We start from the raw sequence: 18553 nt of genomic DNA, 5'->3' as shown, positions 1-18553 counted from the left end.
TTTCATTTCTCTGAGGGTCCGCTCAGGCTAAAAAGCCACTTTTTCAGAAGCCGTCGTTCCTTTTACATGGCTTCCCAGCTTTTTGATGTCAGCCGTGGAAGTCATATCAGCTACTTGTGTGCAGTTGTGGGATCAGCTGTGAGAACATTGACCAAATCATATTTGCAGCTGGGCAATTACAATGCACCCTAAGATCTGTGAGTTTCAGCCATGAGCACAGATGCCTTCAAAGTTCTGCTTTCCTTCCATGTGGAAGTCATTGGCACAGAACAGATGCCTTCATTTTGGAGAAACCAGGCTCTGGATATAATTGGTTCTCTCTTCCCATGTCCTCTAGGGACAGTCTTTTTGCAGATTAAATTAGATGAAAAAGAAAATGAACACAAAACAAAATCTTTTCATGGTGTTTTCACTGCCCTTCCCAGGACGACTTTACTGTTGAGAGATTTCTTTGTATTTAATGATACCACATTCTCTTTAGTACACAGTAGCATAAATTAAATACATATATCACTATGGCATTTGAAAGGCTATCTCATTATTTATTCATTCTGATTTCTGGTTATAGTAGACAGATTATTATAGTTAGTTATTAAGCATTAATGGTGAAGGCCATTAAGTTTGCCTTGCGTTGTAATTTTGTAAAGCGTTTATTTTTAACAACCGACATACATTTGCTGATAGTTAAAGTAGAGGATAAGGCAGACAGGATGTTAGATAATCAAAATAAAGCGCTGTACGCAGCAGGGCTGAAGAGCTAATGGATAGCTCCCATTATAGAGACAGGGGGAACATAGACCTGTATGCAATAAACCCCACTGAGCTAGACGGAAGAGAGGCTGATGGGTACACAGAATTGTCACAGTTGTGCAGTTATAAAGGTAATAGGTAATACTGCAACTGTAGAATTCAAGGGAAGCTTCATATGTATATAGATGTTCCAAACATATGGGTACTGGTAAATAGTTTGATGTGTACCCTCCTCTTAAACGCAGTTATTTGGGTTATTTGGGTTAAGTCATTATTAATGAGAACTGCTGATTCACCAGTAGCCAACCAATCAGTAAGGCATGAGGCACATATTTGTTCATATTGGCTCAGCCCACAATCATACTTGCCCACTCTCCCGGTTTCTTTGTGAGACTCCTGAATTCCGGGTAGGTCTCCTGGTCTCCCAGAACAGCAGGCCATTCTCCCGCATCCTGCCCAATTCCTAGTGAAGTGGGCCAAAATGCGATTTGTCCTGCATTGTGTGGTGCCACCCCTGCAACAGAATGGCACGATCACAGCATTGCGTCATAGGGGGTGGGGCCAAAATGACACAATTAGCGGTATCACGCCCCCCCTCCGCACTTGTACTTCAACTCCCCTCCGGGATTTGCCGGAGAGGCGTACGAAATAGTAGGTAAGTATGCCCATAATATGGCTACCTCCACTATATGTAGGGGACAGGTTTCATGTTACATGCACAATCACAAACTCCCAAGGCTAGATATTAATGTGGTGCATTGGAGAGCTTGACACACACATGTAGGAGCCAGGGGAGATATGTGTGTACATAGTTTATGTTAGTGATGCCAAAGATGAACAAGCGGATAAGTGTTAGAGGGATTTGAGTCCCAGATGAGGATTTCAATGTATTGCAATTGATGTAACAATTCAGATTCATGTAACGGAGTTAAAATATGGAAACTGTTATTATTATTTATTTTTGTAGCATTATATATTACACAGCACTGTACGTAGTTTATTTATTTCTGCCCCAGTGAAACTTTCCATCTAATTTCCCAACACAGGCAGATAGACGTACTATTACCTATTTAATCAGAAGCCAGTTATTCTACCATTGTGACTTTGGATTGTAATGAGCAGAGAGCATACAAACTCCATGCAGATAGCACCCTGGTCACGATAGAACACATGGCAGCAGTGCCATCCTGACCCACCACATGTATGTATAATGGTTAGTGAGGTAGGTAATATATCATTCATAGTGATATTAATGATGGGCACAACCTTGCTACACTCTGTAGGTTTGTCTCTATAAGCTGAGACAAACTATAAAGGGGACCTCAACTCTGCTTTTCCCCAATATATTCATATACTACGTATATACTTCCATACTTTTCAATTGCTACATACAGTATATATTGCCAGCATTATATATACACTGATCTGGTCTTCAAACAAAGTACCCACTGTGTATGCCTGTACTATAAGGATTGGTTACAGTCAGTGAATGTCAGAGCACTTTTCAGGACAAGGTTGCTTGATTCATTCAGTGGATGTTTATACTGGATAACTGAGCTTTCCTTATTGATTGTCAATAAAGGTATAAAATATACGTAGACACATTTAAACATTATATGAAATGACTATGTGAATTTGTGTAAAATTCAGCAATTTGTTCAGCATATTGAACATATGTATAGTGCTGCATAGCCAATGTAGTTATATAAACATATACATACATACATACATACATACATACATACATGTATAGACAATAACTCACCACCGTTATCACTGACTCCAGAAAATAGTGGTTTGAGATAAGCTAGACAGTGACAGTACATACAATCTCAAATAAAATCTATGAATGTATACACATGTATTTGAATATGCCTTATAATCATTTGCATTTTGGAGCAACTCACATTTCAGATATATTATTCCTGTTATTGTGAAATCTTAAATACCCTTCTGAGGTCCATTATTCTCAGGTAGTCTTAAGGGCAGAGCTTTGGAGAGAGACGAGCGTAGTGTAGCTGTTGCTCTCCCTTACACTAACTATCATTCTGTCCCTGAGGCTGTCCAGAAAAATAAATAAACCTCAGTGTAGCAGTTAGGTTGGGGGTCCACCCCTGGAACCCCCACATTTCCTATAAAACTGTCACCATTGTCTGTTGTAGAAGTTAGCATGTAAAATACCGGACAGCTCCAAATTTCAGGTTGGAGAACTCCAGCTGCACATACACAGTGACACCACCAGAAAAGGTGTGCAGTGTAGGAGGTAGCTAATTGGGTGGTTGTTGCTGCATTCACATCTGATGTCTGCCGCAGTGTTTTCCTACAGATGTTGAGTTCCAGCATGGAACTAGAAGTGTAATGTTGGAGGTACCAGCCAGGGAAGGTCTTGCCTAACTGCTTCATTGGATAGTGAAATTACTAGTGAGTCATGGAAAGGGTTTTATTCTTAATTGGTTCTTGCACACCCATTCTGATTTTTTTCTTTACAATTTTCAGTGCTAAATAAAGCACCATAGTCATAGTTTCCATTTAATGTTTATTTTTAAAACACAAAACTTAAATGTTCATATGCCAAAGATGGCATTCATTAGTGACTTTTATCCAATGTGAGGATGAAAGCCACCTGCAGCTCATTGACTTCACCTGGACTCTCCTCCTGAGAGCCTGCCATGCAGCTGGTTAATCTATTGTGTCTTTATGTGTGTGTGTGTGTGTGTGTGTGTGTGTGTGTCTTTATGTGTGTGTGTGTGTGTGTGTGTGTGTGTGTGTGTGTGTGTGTGTGTGTGTGTGTGTGTGTGTCTCTCTCTCTCTCTCTGCCTTTATGAGAGCCTGTGAGAACAACTCTCTGCTTGTTATTACTACCATATGACCTGAATAACCAAGAATGCTACATGCATAGGAAATATAACAATCTATGCTCACTGCTTAGCTTCACTTGTACAGGCCGATGTGACAGCTGGACTGTTTATTAGTGTACTTTAGTGTTTGTTTGTTGTAGGTCTACCTACTGATTATTACTATATTTAGCTAAACTGCCATTCTCTCCAAGCCATCTCAGAGCTTTGTACATCTGGGTGAAATTACACTTAGTAACATAAACATAGAATTTGATGGCACCACCAGGTTCATTGAGTCTGCCCTTTATTCGTTGTGTGTTTGTTTTTTTGGGTGGTAAGGAGATTTTTTTATTATTATTTTCTTTAAGTATTGTAAGTCTCAGCAATGGCTATAGGTTAGTCCCATGCATCCCTGAATTATTTAATGTATGATCCCCCTACCACAACTGCTGGGCGTCTATTTCATACATCAATCACCCTTCAATGTTCTTACTTGTGTACTTACTTCATCATCATCATCACCATCTATTTATATAGCGCCACTAATTCCACAGCGCTGTACAGAGAACTCATTCACATCAGTCCCTGCCCCATTGGAGCTAATACTAATACTAATACCTCTGCTTATACAACTTAGTATTCCACGTGAGCTTCTAGTATTCTGCCAAGGCAATCATATGTATCTACTTAACTGCATTTGTCAGTAAAATTAATGTCAGCTACTTGCTCACTCTGGTGGAGAGGAATTATAATCTGAGGGGCCTATCTGTCAATCACATTTTTCATTAAAATCCACATATTAAAGTATCCCCTTCTATGACTAGGGCATCGTGGAAGTTATTGGAGATATCTGCTGCTGTTCCTGTCTCTTCGAGCGCAAAAGTAGTCCCTATAGGTTTTTATGGGGACTGCTATTTTACACCACTTAACAAGTTCCGAAAATCAAGAATCTTCAGAATGTGCCCGATGATTAGCCATTGAAGCCTATGTGGAGAGCATTACAGTCAAAGGATCCTTGGATCCCTCACCACAACTTACCTGCCCTCCTCTCCGGTCACTATCACAAAGGTGGCCACATTGTGATAGTCACCATATTGGACATAGGAGACAGGTCTTTGCAAGAAAAGAAGTTTTTCATGACTGCTGTTCCTAGTGAAGAATTTTAATAAATAGTCACAATACTTTTACTTAATTTTGAAATAAGAAATTAAATTGATCATGTTTAATATTCGGTTCATAATAATATACCCCTTTTATACCTTAAAAGAACAGTTCCATCTCTGAATACCACCCAATTGTCCCGATTTAGGCACCTGTCACTGGTGCACACATCTTTGAAGAGATGATTTTAGGGAAAGTGAGGGGGGCTGGGGCAAGGTGGTGTTGGAAGCCCACGTGACCATGCCTTGTGCTGGTGCACTAACTCTTGTCCAGATTCCCCAACTTAAAAAGTTGGGAGGTACAACTTAGAGGCCATATCATAAACAAATACTTGATTGATTTTATGCATTTTGTACAAAACATCTCATGGATGCAATTCACCTTAAGTCAACAAAAATAGCCAATAAAACTTATATTTAATAGAAAAAAAAGTGTTTTTAATTTTAGGTTGAGAAAACCATTAAGTTTTGACTTGTTAAACGTTATTTATTCAGTTTACTGTTCTTGAAAGAGGCCTAGAGTCACAGGATTGTAGTATTATAGTGCTAATTTGATAGAAGACACAGCATATCTGGATTAATGAATACCAAATGGTGGCAGGGTGCCATGGGAAATATGTTTGGAGCATAAAGGAATTCTGTAATGGGTAATGGCAATTGATTTCTTATGCGGTCGATTCATATAGTCATACTGTTTGCATCCTGTTACATTTGGAAAAATAAAGCAATATCAAAATGATTTGCCAAAAGTACTTAAAACTTTTTCTTATGGCAGCTGAAGTTGGTCCAGCGCTTGCAGAGTGGAGAGTGGATGTGGTGTTGTTCAAGGGGAGATGAAAGTACCACAAAATACAAAAGTAGACTGGAATTAAACAGAAACCTCAAATTATTGCATTCTTTTGAAAAAGAAATACATTTCGCATATGGTTAAGATTGATAAAAAAAAAAATAAAAAAAAATAAAAAATTGTGTTCTAGTGATTACATTCCCATCTGCGATTAAGACTCTCTGTCTACATCTGGCTTTCACATTATATTGCTGTAACAAGAATCCTTTATAAGGCAGGGTTCACTCTGTATTTTATATTAGTTGCAGCTCCCACTACTGCACGGATTTCGGCTTTAACATGTGTTGCTCATTACTTCATGCCATTGAGAAAAAGTAATATTTGTTTGGGAAGGTATGTTTCTGGCAATTTCCATAGCAATGCAAAAACGGTGAGATGTTTTAGTGTTTCTTTTATCTTTTTACTGTCATTTTTGAAACGTATAGATTGTTTAGAACGTATTTTCGGCCGAGTTACAGTTCATTGGTCTACCACATGACACTTTAAGTAGAATGGGAAGCAGAATCAAACAGGGTATTGTAAAGAAATGTGACAACTTGAACATATGTTTGTAGCAGACACAGAGTAACCCTGTGGAATATATAGAAAAACACCTATTTATGTTTAAAAAGGAATGTTTTACAGTAAAACAGTCAAAACTGTGAGCAATGTCCTCATAATAGTAGAGAGCCAAATTCCACAGATACAATTGGACTGGACATAGCCAACCAGATTGCAATGGTGATTGGAGCAGACCCGGTAACGGTGTGAAAATGACCTCACATACACGCCAGGGTATTATCTTCACTGTGTTCTATTTCAGAACTCCGTTATGCAGAAACACCTAAGCCTTTGTGGTTCCAATAGTAAACCACGACTGTGCCACCAATGTGCCTCATCCAGCAGCAAATAAGCTAATGATGTTTAATGGAAAGTTTTTATTTCTTTTGTGCATAATAGTCATCTATTTGGAACAATAATAATTAGCTATGAATGCTCCGGCAATGACTCAATATTAGAAATAAAAATAATTACAGTAATAAGCTCTAAACTGTTGCTAAGACACATGGCTATGTTATACAACGCTCTTAAACCCTGTCCTGTTTCTAACCCCTGTCCTGTTTCTACATCTCAACTCTTCCAACGTTTAACCTGTCATCCGTCATTAGGATAGCTCTGTCATCCGCATAGGGAGAGAGTGCACAATGCAGAAATAACACACAGCAGGTAATCACTAAGACTGACTGATCATTCCCACCCACAAAATAGGTATTAAGAGTGAGTAAAATATATCCTACTTAAAATCTGGGCAGATGTTGTGGTGTTAAAGTTAAGAACCAGGTATGGCATTTTAGAAAACCAGATTCCCGTACTGTACGCCTGGGATTTTCCTATATCCAGTTTATAAAAATCTCCATTGTAAGGTTCTGGAGTTTAAGAAAATAGCAAAGTAAACTAGCATTGCTACAATGATTGTCTACATTGAGAGCCAAACCTCAGTTATGCCTGGTGTGATATATAATCCTGTGCTCACATGACAAAACACATACCAAGTATGGCAAGAGTTATGTCACCTACATTCTTTATTTAATGACAATAGGGATGATTTATACATCTGAATAAGACTCTATTTAATCTTAACCTTTAATGGAGTGGAAATGGATTGTTATAGATACAACACTGTGGCTACAATACCAAGCTTGGACAACCGTTATAGAGCTGTATATTATCTCAGTTCAACATTTATACTGTCTATTTTTGGACAAAAAGACATTCGAGGACATGTATAGCTCTGTAGTACCGGTGTCTGTATTCTTAACTTCACCACACTTATTTAGTGGAGGACTATCATGATAACATGAGATATTAGCTACTATCTCTCCAAAAAGTGGTTTGATAGGCTTCCAGAACTTATCATTGTGTACCTATAACTTTCTCAAGTTTGTTCTCCATTTCTTCCATATTATAGGAAATTAATTTCACATTATACTAATATTTATGTTAAATGTGTTCATAGACAGGTTGATATGCCAATATTTCATTATTGCCTCTCAATTGTTTCTGAATGAAAATTTCTGTATTGTTTAGAGTTTGAATGTTTTGTTTTTGTCTGTTTGGTGAATTGTTTTGGCGGTTTGTTGACATATGTTATTGTGTCTTTGTAAACAGTTGTAATGGTAACAGTGTGTTCCATGACACTAATATCAAGAGTTTTTCACCCCTTGCATTGTAACATAGTTTTGTCCAGGAGACTTAAATAAGAAACTTCTTAATTGAAGTTCCTTAATGAATCAGGCCCCTTGTGTGATATGCTGCAGATAATGCGATTTTTACTTTTGTGCATGCGGCTATTAGAAGATTCATGCTTAAGACCGGTAGCGGCCTGTTACAGTTGAAGAGGCAGAACGAGGGATGGAAGGGGCATGTAAGAGCAGCCAAAATACTTTATGGCGTGTTGGAGTAACTGCAACGCATATAGACTGAGACTCAGACGCACATGCGCCTGTCAGGGGACGGAAAAATTGTGGGTGATCGACCACTGGTGTAAGTTAAGAACTGATGCGCCCAACTCAACATACCTGTGTAAAATGTGTTGTTTTTTTCAGATGTGATTTACTTCTCTGTTTTTAGATGGAAGTTGCGTCCAATGCTACAAGACGCCCAACATGTATATCATCATCATCATCAGTTATTTATATAGCGCCACTAAATCCGCAGCGCTGTACAGAGAACTCATTTACATCAGTCCCTGTCCCAATTGGAGCTTACAGTCTAAATTCTTTCTTGTCACATTCTTTGGGACTTATTTGCAGGAAAGACTTGTTTAAAGAGTAATGCATTCTCTTCATTACTGTAGAGTTTTAAAACTTCAACTTACTATTGTTTCTTAAATTTTGTAGTTTAATAGTCTTATAAATGGGTGCACAATTCCTTTTTTTTCCAGTCTTGCAAAAAAATAGGACCTAGGAAAGCATAAAGGAGAAAAAAAAGAAACCTATAACCATAAGATACAATTAAGTTAGTGTAGCCTGTTTGTTCCTAATCAGATTTATATTGCATGCTAATGAAAAACAGTCTGTAGTGGTGAATTCATCACTGGGCTCACCACCACTGTACATACTGATTGTTGTTTACAATACAGAACAAAAATGTGTTGGAAAAATGTAGCTGAAGAATCATCCAAACAATTGTTACGTTTTTTTAGAACATTTTTTGTTTTCGGAGTGTTTCATTTCTCTTAACTTTTACATTCCATTTTACATTCACTTACATTTTCCATACCGCAACGTTTAAATTTCCAGTTTGACCACTGTATCTCGTATCAGATTGGTAACAATATTCAGCAAACAATCTCTGAATACTCATTGCCAGGGTCGGATAGGCATACACTGGCCCCACACTCTGCAGTATTTGCAGTGATATCCGTCAATTGACCCAATTATCAGATTGTGGAAACGAATTCTATGCTTGAGATTAATACAATATAAATTAATCGGAACATTACCTGACACTTAAATGTGTTCGGAACATGACCGACGGTCTGTGTGGCCTGTTCCAACTGCAGTAACTTACCCTAGTGATGCCGGAAGTTGTTTGCCTGCTGTAAAGTACTGAAAACCTTTCAAATATATTAAAAATGTAGCTTGGGCCGATATCGCTTTGAAATCCATTTTTATAACAACACATTTTCAGGCCAGTTATTTATTCTTCAATATTATGGTAAGAAAGTCGGAGTTGGTGTTTTGGCAATTCTACTTTCCAAAACAGTAATTCAAGGCATCCTAGAACCCACTGCAAAATATGAAAATGTTGAGCTAAAGATAAACCTTTGCTGTTTTAATTAGTCTGACCTTTAATGGTTTGTTTAAAATAACCAGTAATTACTGTCTATTAGATCCATACTTGCCACATAAAGCAAAGTAGAGGCACTGCCATGGGAGACTAACTGTCACTGCTCAAAGCCCGATCTGCTTTTGCATAGTGGAGAAATCCCAGAGCAAAGAAGAGGAAATGTTGTAGTCTTGATTCCCGTAGGCCAAGCCAATGTATTTTTATGTTCTAATATGAAACAGTGGTACATATCACCACTATTATAATTTGTACCATTATTAGATCTGGAGGAACGGTTTCCAATTCTGCAGTATCTGTACCATTAATATTTTCGGATAGATGTAATCCAAATCTTTTACATCATTTTATTACATCAAATCTTAAAGTGGAGAGGTCAGTTTTATATGATTCCCCTAAAATGAGTTTAATATGAATGTATGCCCTCTATCTATAGTCAAGTGTGGTTCCCCTCTAAGATGCGTTGAACAGCCGCATCTATAGTTCTGCAATGATCAGAGAATAAAAACGTCTTACCCTCTTGTATTTCAGAGTTTCCACTCACAGGAAAGTCTGAATTTCCTCATGCAAATGTTTCCATTCAAAGAATCCATCTGATTTATGTCTTTTTTTTTTTCCCTGGGATGGAGTAGTGGTCTCCGACAGCATTAATGGGCTCTGCCCCCACACAGAGCTCTGAGAATAATGTAACTGGCTGGCTGATCCCAGGTCAGTATGATGCGTGAAATCAATTTATTTGAATCTCTTTGCCTCTATAGGAATTTGGCTGTTTGCCAGTTGTTTTCATTTAATGTCCTTTGTGTTGAACACCGACAAGCAGGATTGCTTTTGTAGGTTTTTTTTTTCCTCCTCTCCGTTGGTTGCTGCCTGTGCGCGACCATATTATACTCAATGATCTCTGAGATGTAAAGGGAATGGATTTTTGTATTGCTGTGAAAGATTAGGATGAAATTAAATTGAAAATGAATACATGTACAAACTATTAGCCAATTTACAATTCACAAATCATTCTAACGTCGTGCTGTGAATAAAAGCGGTGCAGGAAGGCTAGCATTCAGTGGATATATATATATATATATATATATATATACATATACATACACACTGTATATGTGTGCAATAAAATACTGGACATCCTGGTGTATGTTGTTGTAGTGGATAGGTAGATGCTCTGCTGCAAGGAATTGCTGGCAAAAGGTAATCCCATTCACTAACCATTTTAAGATAAGTGGAGGCTGTAAGTTTATAGTGTACTGTGTTGTGTGGCAGACTAGTTTAACAATTGCAGACTTTTGTGAATTTATTTGACCCCAAAATGTTAGTGTCTCCCACCCGACGGCTTGTTTCGAAGTTAGCTGTGGTCGCTGTGTAGCGCCTGCAGGATGAACAAGGCTGATTATAGAGATCATTGATGGCTATGGGAACCGCACTGCCTGTACCCACTAACCTTCTGTTTCAGGCCCTGGCTAAACCCGAACTGTGCGCCGAAAATTTTGGTGCGGCCAGAATACAGACAGTACTGTTCCTATAGAGATTAGTGAATGCTATGATCAGATCTATAAATGCTGCGGTCACCACCCAGCTGAATGCCGACACACCCCACCAGATGGAGACGCACAAAATTCTGTGGTGGGTCCATACCCACCTATATACGTTTTCTGTATTACATTGAAACACTGGCAGTTGCTGAATTAAAGGCGTTTACAATGCACTTTAAACAGGTTTAATGCGTTTAACGCAATCAGCCTGTGCACAGACACATTGATTATTAGAACTAATTTTCAGGTTTCAAGTGTTTTAACATGCAAAGAAAAAAATACATGTAAACTGCATTGGCTAATAATGACCTGTGTCAACTCATAATAGGAAAACTGATTATAAAATCTAAGTAAAAAATAAATAAATAGTAACATGATATAACAGGAGGGCTGTTTTCCTTGTATTCAATTCAAATGCAGTAATTTTGCTATGCATGCCAACTTAATTGTCCTGTTGAGATAGAGACAGCATTATAAATACATGAAATTTCTGTGTTTATGTCCAATCTATGGCATCTAGCAGCTGTAACCAGACCATACTGTAAGAATTGTATGCAGTGTGAGATCTGAATGCTATTCCAAGTTTATTCTGCATCCTCTATACGACACTGTCAGTGTGTGACAAGTCCACATCACACAGTGCAGGACCAGTCTGTCCTGCACATCTTTCAGTGCAGTGCTGAAACAGCACGGCCTCTGTGGGGAATTACTACTCATAAACAAGACTGTCTCTGATAATCTGGAGCCATATGGTTGCCCTACACTAAACCCATTTCACAAAACCATCCAGCCACACTGAAGAACACCCCCACTGATTGCAAATGTGCAGTGGATCAGCATACTCCTGACTTTTATATATGGACCCTGAGGGAATGTGTTTAACCCATTCCTAACCGTGCAAATCAAATATGTCTTACTGACTGCAGATGTCTTGCTGTATGTTTGTATGTGTGTGTGTGGGTATATATGTATATAGGATGATATAATGGGAGTTTCAGGTTTACTGAAACCCTGAGGATTCTGCTAAGTGGAACCAAATCCGGATTATTGTGCAATTTTAGGACTCTTTCCAGCTTTAAAATAAAGATATGATTTTATTATATAGTCCCTCTATGATTCATATTAAATTCAAATTAGGGTTCACATCTGGTAGGAACAAAGTAAACCCGATAGACAGATAAACAGATCATATTCCTGTATCAATTGTAAAATACAGTTTAAATTAATGACAATTACATTGAAAAAACAATAGTCCCGAACTATGCATTTACTATTCACTATTGAAGGGGTGATTTAAAAGAGAAAAAAACTGTCGGTATAAATTCACACAAAAACTACAAATCATTTGTACTGACCTGCAAAATATATCAGTGTTGTATTACCAAGTACACTACCGGTAATAAATAAACACTTCTATAGACATGCCTACATTTCTATATATCTATGTGCTTTAATTAGTGCCTGGATAAAAATAATAACAAAAAAACAAAATCATTTTGGGATATGAAACGATACTGATTGCTTGCAAGTGGAGGAGCAGAAGGCGTTATCAGTAAGCATTTGTTTCCAGGGGCTGGCCAGGATGGGGTGGGTGGGGGATGTGCAGCAGGCTGTTCTTGCGGAAGCTGATAGGCAGAACATTGGAGCCGAGGCTCCGGGGTCAGATCCATACACGCTTCCTTGTTATAATTACCCGCAGAGCAAAACATCTATGCACAGGGTGTGTGAACGGGCTGTATCTGGGGCTGCAGATCACACATCCTGCCGGTCTGTGACAGCGGGCTATCTGTGCACTGCCTGTGTTCCTTCCATTCACTGAGCCCATTGTGTGCAGCAGGGCTGGTCAGGAACTGGCCGGGCTGCTCTCCCTCTCCTTTTACAGTGCTGACAGATACAGTTTCGCTCATGCCTTGGCTTATGCCCCATAGGCAAGTGCATGGGGGCTACCCAGAATCAGACCTACAGATTAAAGGATGAATACAAGTTATTGCGCTCACATTTTAGCACTGTGCAAAGTAATTTGTAGTATATATATATATATATATATATATATATATATATATATATATATATATATATATATATATATATGTAATATTGGCTATATAAATATAACTATGCATGTTTTGCTGAAATGCAAATTTGGAATCCCCTTTATCTAAACTCTGCGCTTACCATTTCCAATGGATTTACATAGATGTGCATAAGTTATAACTAATATGTACTTACAGACCATGATATGTTTTACAATGGACAACCTCAGCTGCTGCAGAATCTCTTGTCAGTCGAGTTGCCAATCTCTAATCTTCATTTCAATCAGGGATCTTATTTACCAAAATCAGCATTTTGGAAGATCCCGATTTTTCTGCATTGTGGTAACCAGGTGGTTGACAGGTGTGTGCTGGACTGCTGGGAGTCCAATCATTACAGTGGCAGCAGCTCATTGCTTGCCTGGGGCCAAGGCTCGTTAAATACACCCCAAAGAGGGGGAAAGGACCTTAATTCTATACTTACACATGTACCATATTATAACTTATTTCCGACAGTAGTTATATACATCAAACTGGAAGGTGCTGAGTATTTCATTATGAGCAATTGTTTGGGAAGATGTTTGACAATCACATGCCCTTGTGTTTCAAACTCCCATTGTCCCATAGATTGTAAGCTTGCGAGCAGGGTTCTCTTACCTCTCTGTCTGTATGTATTACCCAGTATTGTTTTATTAATGTTTGTTCCCAATTGTAAAGCGCTACGGAATTTACTGGCGCTATATAAATAAATGATGATGATGTTATGCACTGAATTTATGACTCCTGGCCATTGCTAACATTAGCAAAGTGCTGTTATTAGCTACAATTCTGTTATTTTTTGTAACACATTTTGCTGTTAAGTTTGCAACTGGAGAAGGGATACATAATATGACACGATCTTGTAATATCACATCACAGACGTAGCATACTTTACAGATAATTTAATAATAATAATGACCTACCTTTATTTCTAGCATATCTAGAAGACAAGACCAGTGGCATTGCATTAAGAAATTGTGAAAGATCTACAGTCACGTAATATAACTAAATGCACACCAAGTGCCTATAGAGTAGACTTTGTATATTAAGATGAAGTCAGGTAAGGTCATCAATAAAGATTGGTAATTCTTTCATATGTCACTCATTGCATCCCATTGTGGCTTTGTGATTTATTAAACCACTTGGCTGTTACTTGGGATTCATATCGTTGCTCATTTGCTCCACCTGGTGGATCTTGAAAGTAAATGTATGACAATTACAATCCGCGGCATTCCACACATTCCAATTAAAATCATACAGTCAGCACTGTGTGTGCAGTCAGATGACAAGTGAGGAAGGAATATGGTATAAGCACTATCCTGTTCACTGAACCTCGCAGCAAGTACATGGCTCTGTTCCTGGTCACGTGATTTGCCATACTGCTACATAGAAGCTGGGGTAGATGTGGGGGGTCATATATTGCTTTAAAAAAAGCTAATATATTGAATGTTGTGCTCCTATTAGACTGTGTAGTTCCTGATGACAACAATCATCATCATCATTTATTTAAATAGCGCCACTGATTCCGCAGCGCTGTACAGAGAACTCATTTACATCAGTCCCTGCCCCGTTGGAACTTACAGTCTAAATTCCCTAACATACATACACAGACAGAGAGAGATTAGGGTCAATTTTGATAGCAGCTAATTAACCTGCTAGTATGTTTTTGGAGTGTGGGAGGAAAGCGGAGCACCCAGAGGAAACCCACACAAATACAATCGCCACACAGATAAGGTCATGGTCGGGAATTGAACTCATGACACCAATGCTGTGAGGCAGAAGTGCTAACCACTTAGCCACCTTGCTGCCCTTAATTACTTTTATAGCTGCCATAGAAATTGATTATACAGTAGGTGTGTATTTGTTTCTGCACTTTTGCTTTTTTACTGTGATGGTGGCACTGTTGCTATGACTGTCATATACTATGAGCATGGTTTTGAAATAGAAGATGCAAGTTGAAATTAGACAAATGCGCTAAAGTCTAGTATTTCCCATATTTGGCGCTCATTGCTACTCCACGTATTATTGTTTATATAGCACCAATCATATTATGCATCACTATACAGAGAATATGTAGTAATTTACATCATTCCCTGCCCCATAGGAGCTTACAGTCTAAATTCCCTATCAAATAAACTGTAATGTCTGTTTTATCAGAAGCCAATTAATCTACCAGTATATTTTTGGAGTGTGAGAGGAAACCAGACCACATGGAATAAACCCATGCAAACATGCTTGGAACATACAAACTACAGATAGATAGGGCCCTGGTCAGATTCAAACTCACGACCCAATGTATCTTTGAGACTTCAGTTACATGCATGGACTATGTAATGATTAATGCAGATGCAGATTCTGCACGTTGATTTTAGGGGCTTATATATTAAAGCAGTAACTTGGATTATATGCAATTTCACCAATCTGGTGTGAAATAAAACATGTATTTTTTACATTCCTAACCCTAACTGGACAAGGTGGTATGATTTGTAGATCTAAGTGGCGTCACTTTGAAATGATCTGTTTATATTATGTGGAAGAACTCTATAAATATAATATGGGTAAATCTTCAACCACAATAAACACAAACCGCTCATCGGTTGTCGTAGTGTTGTATGCTATGTTAAAAGATGGGCAAGAGTGCAATAAGTCATACCAACCAATAAGAATTTAGCTTTTATCAAGCTAGTGAAAGCAATTCTCTGATTGGTCAAGAAGGCTCACTGTACATTTACCATCTTAAGTTTACTTTAACTGCTGGTGTGGTATGCAACACTATTTAAGGGCCTGTCACTATTAGGGCAGAGTTCAATTATTTATTTAATTGACCAGATAGTAAGAGTACGCTAATGAGAACATTTGTTTTCCCTCACCTTCCATTTACCAAGCAAATGCAAATAGCCCAGTAGATTGACCAGCATGCTAAGCACATATAAAACCAGTGGCTAGCATGTGACAATTCCACATTAGGACACAGCCCTTTGGCCTTGTCACACTTCACCCTTAACGTGAATTCAATATCACTAATGTTTCAGAGATGTGTGGTAAATAATTACTTGCATGAATACATTTTGGTTCACGTTGTGTACATCTCATATGACCTTGAATGCAAATACACATTGCGTATACTGTAAAGTACATGCAAATAACTGCAATTCCCACAATGCAGCTTGATTTTTCACTGCATGAAAACAGACTAGACTTGATAATCAAAATCTCTATTGGACTGTTCATACAGAACACAGTGTTGGATAAGTATTGCAACAAACTATTATCACTGGGCAATCTTTTTAAATTATTTTTATGTGGTTGAGATATGGAGACCTTTCTTATTGACTTAATAATAATAAAGTCATTCATGGTCCTCCTGATTAGCATTTATTGTTGCAAGCAGAAAATGTGAAATTGTGATGGCATGAATAGCTTAACACTGCTCCGGAGTCCTGCCATGGTGCCTGCAGTAGGGTGCGGGGTGTATACGGTGGGGAGGCTGTCCAGATGGCAGCCAGCATAGTGTAAAGCTGCTGGTTTTTGTCCCTGACGATGAGGGGAGGCAAGGTTCACTGGAGCATATGCAATCACCCTCGCATTTTAACAAAACTAACTCACCATCAGTCACAACCAAGAGTGGCTGACATTAAGACAATGGCTTTTCAATAAAATGTTAAGAGACCTTGTGCAATGAATTTAGTTGAATTTAAATACTGTCATCTATTTTGCCTGCAAGAATCAAACAGTCTACACCAGCCTGTGTGCAGCACAGTCTGTTCAGTTAATACAGCCTTTGAGAAGGAATAGCGAATAAAGAATCCTATTTTATTGCATAGACTGTTTGCAATTCATCAGGATTCTCTGTAAAGCCACCTGTTCATTTAAACATTACTGATATTGCAAGATTGAAACTTGTGTATATTTGCCAGTAGACCTTGTGTTTATAAAGTGGAACGGCAAGCACTATCAAATATTTGCCCTTTGCATCTTTAATATTATATATATATATATATATATATATATATATATATATATATACATGCATATATAAATATATATATATATATATATATATATATATATATATATATATATATATATATATATATCCATTAAATATAAACAGAATTGTAATAATATTATACAGATATGATTCAGATGACAATATTTTGGATTGTCAGTCCATCGCCATATTTGGCTATTATATAATAAAATGTATGCTGTATATGAATATAGTATACTTATATTATATTCTCCAGGTCTTTTATGGTATACAAGTGCACTAATAATTTAACTTAGTAGTGTCCCAAAGCTACAACAGTAATGAATGTATTGCATAGTGTGTAATTGATTGCTTTACTGAACTGAAGTTGGGGTAGTCTACACGACTCGACCCACCCATAACGCTCCCCCTATTAGGTGGGTTTGCCCTATCAGTGGGATACTTTAGGAAGACACTAATAGCCCCCAGCTAGGTGGAAAATTTGAGAGACTGAAGAAAACCTTCAACAAATTTGAATGTGAAAGCCATACAATTGCATTTACTGTATGTGTTCAGAAGAGATCGGTTTCTAATGCACCAGCCTCAATTTGTAGTCACTGGTATGAGAGTTTTAATGGAGGGGGAGAATGTGGACATTAGTTAGTCCGCCCATCCAAGCTGGATTGTTACGAACTCATGAAGCCTACCCTAGGATGAGGGTCTATTGAGCATATATCAATGCTCCTTGGCTGATCATTGAGTGCTGCCTCTTCATTCAGTTTATCAAGTCTTGCACATAGAGAACCAAGAAAAAAAAGCCTTATTCAGCTTTGTTAAAGCCAAGAAGAAGTTAAATCTGCCATTTGAACCCTTTCTTGGCCTGTTAATGCGGCCCTGCTTAGAAGAGTGCCTTTATTTGGTGGGTTAGAATATCTAAAACTATTAATTCTCTGGCATTGAATAGCTGGTGGCAGGCAAGAGCAGATGGGGTAGGGGTGTATTTGGTCTGGTGTATTGCTTTCAATTAGGATCAATCAGGTGTCAGCTTCTTTTGAATTAACTCACTTAATACCCACTGTGTGAAGTCATGAATGCACCATGGCTCACAACAGAGGAGCTTATAAGTAGGACTTAGCAAGAGCGCAGCAAGAAGCACCAGATCGTTGTTGAGTCCCAGTTACTGCTGTCCTCACCACTCTCCAGATGCATTTTTATAGTTTCTTAGACCATGCTGGTAAGTCCTGTTCTTTTTACAGATCTGTCCAGGATAAAATTGATATCAGTATCAGCTTAGCACTTGGCTAGTGTCTGAGAGAAGAATAGCAAATGTCTTCATAATGATGCTCTTAAGATGTATATCAAAAAGTCTCTTGGTACCTTCCATTTACACAGTTATATTACCCAGCTACATTCTTCAGTGTGTTTTAACTCCAATCTCCCATCTATCTTGATTATTATCAGTGCCTCCTAATGCCTTCCATATAAATACATTTTTAAATGATGCAAAATGTTATTGTAGCTGTGTTAAAAAAAAAAGCACGCACACTTATCAAG

At 38.1% G+C, this 18553-nt stretch overlaps 1 protein-coding gene across 2 annotated transcripts in view; it reads left to right on the top strand.

Annotated features, from left to right (window-relative positions):
• The window catches only part of RUNX1T1 (RUNX1 partner transcriptional co-repressor 1), a 113687-nt gene that overhangs the window by 13815 nt on the left and 81319 nt on the right, over nucleotides 1-18553 (top strand). The gene's annotated exons all lie outside the window — the stretch shown is intronic.

This window comes from Mixophyes fleayi, chromosome 5, assembly GCF_038048845.1.
Source record: "Mixophyes fleayi isolate aMixFle1 chromosome 5, aMixFle1.hap1, whole genome shotgun sequence".
Classification (NCBI taxonomy): Eukaryota; Metazoa; Chordata; class Amphibia; order Anura; family Limnodynastidae; genus Mixophyes; species Mixophyes fleayi.
This window is presented reverse-complemented; position numbering and strand designations above follow the sequence as displayed.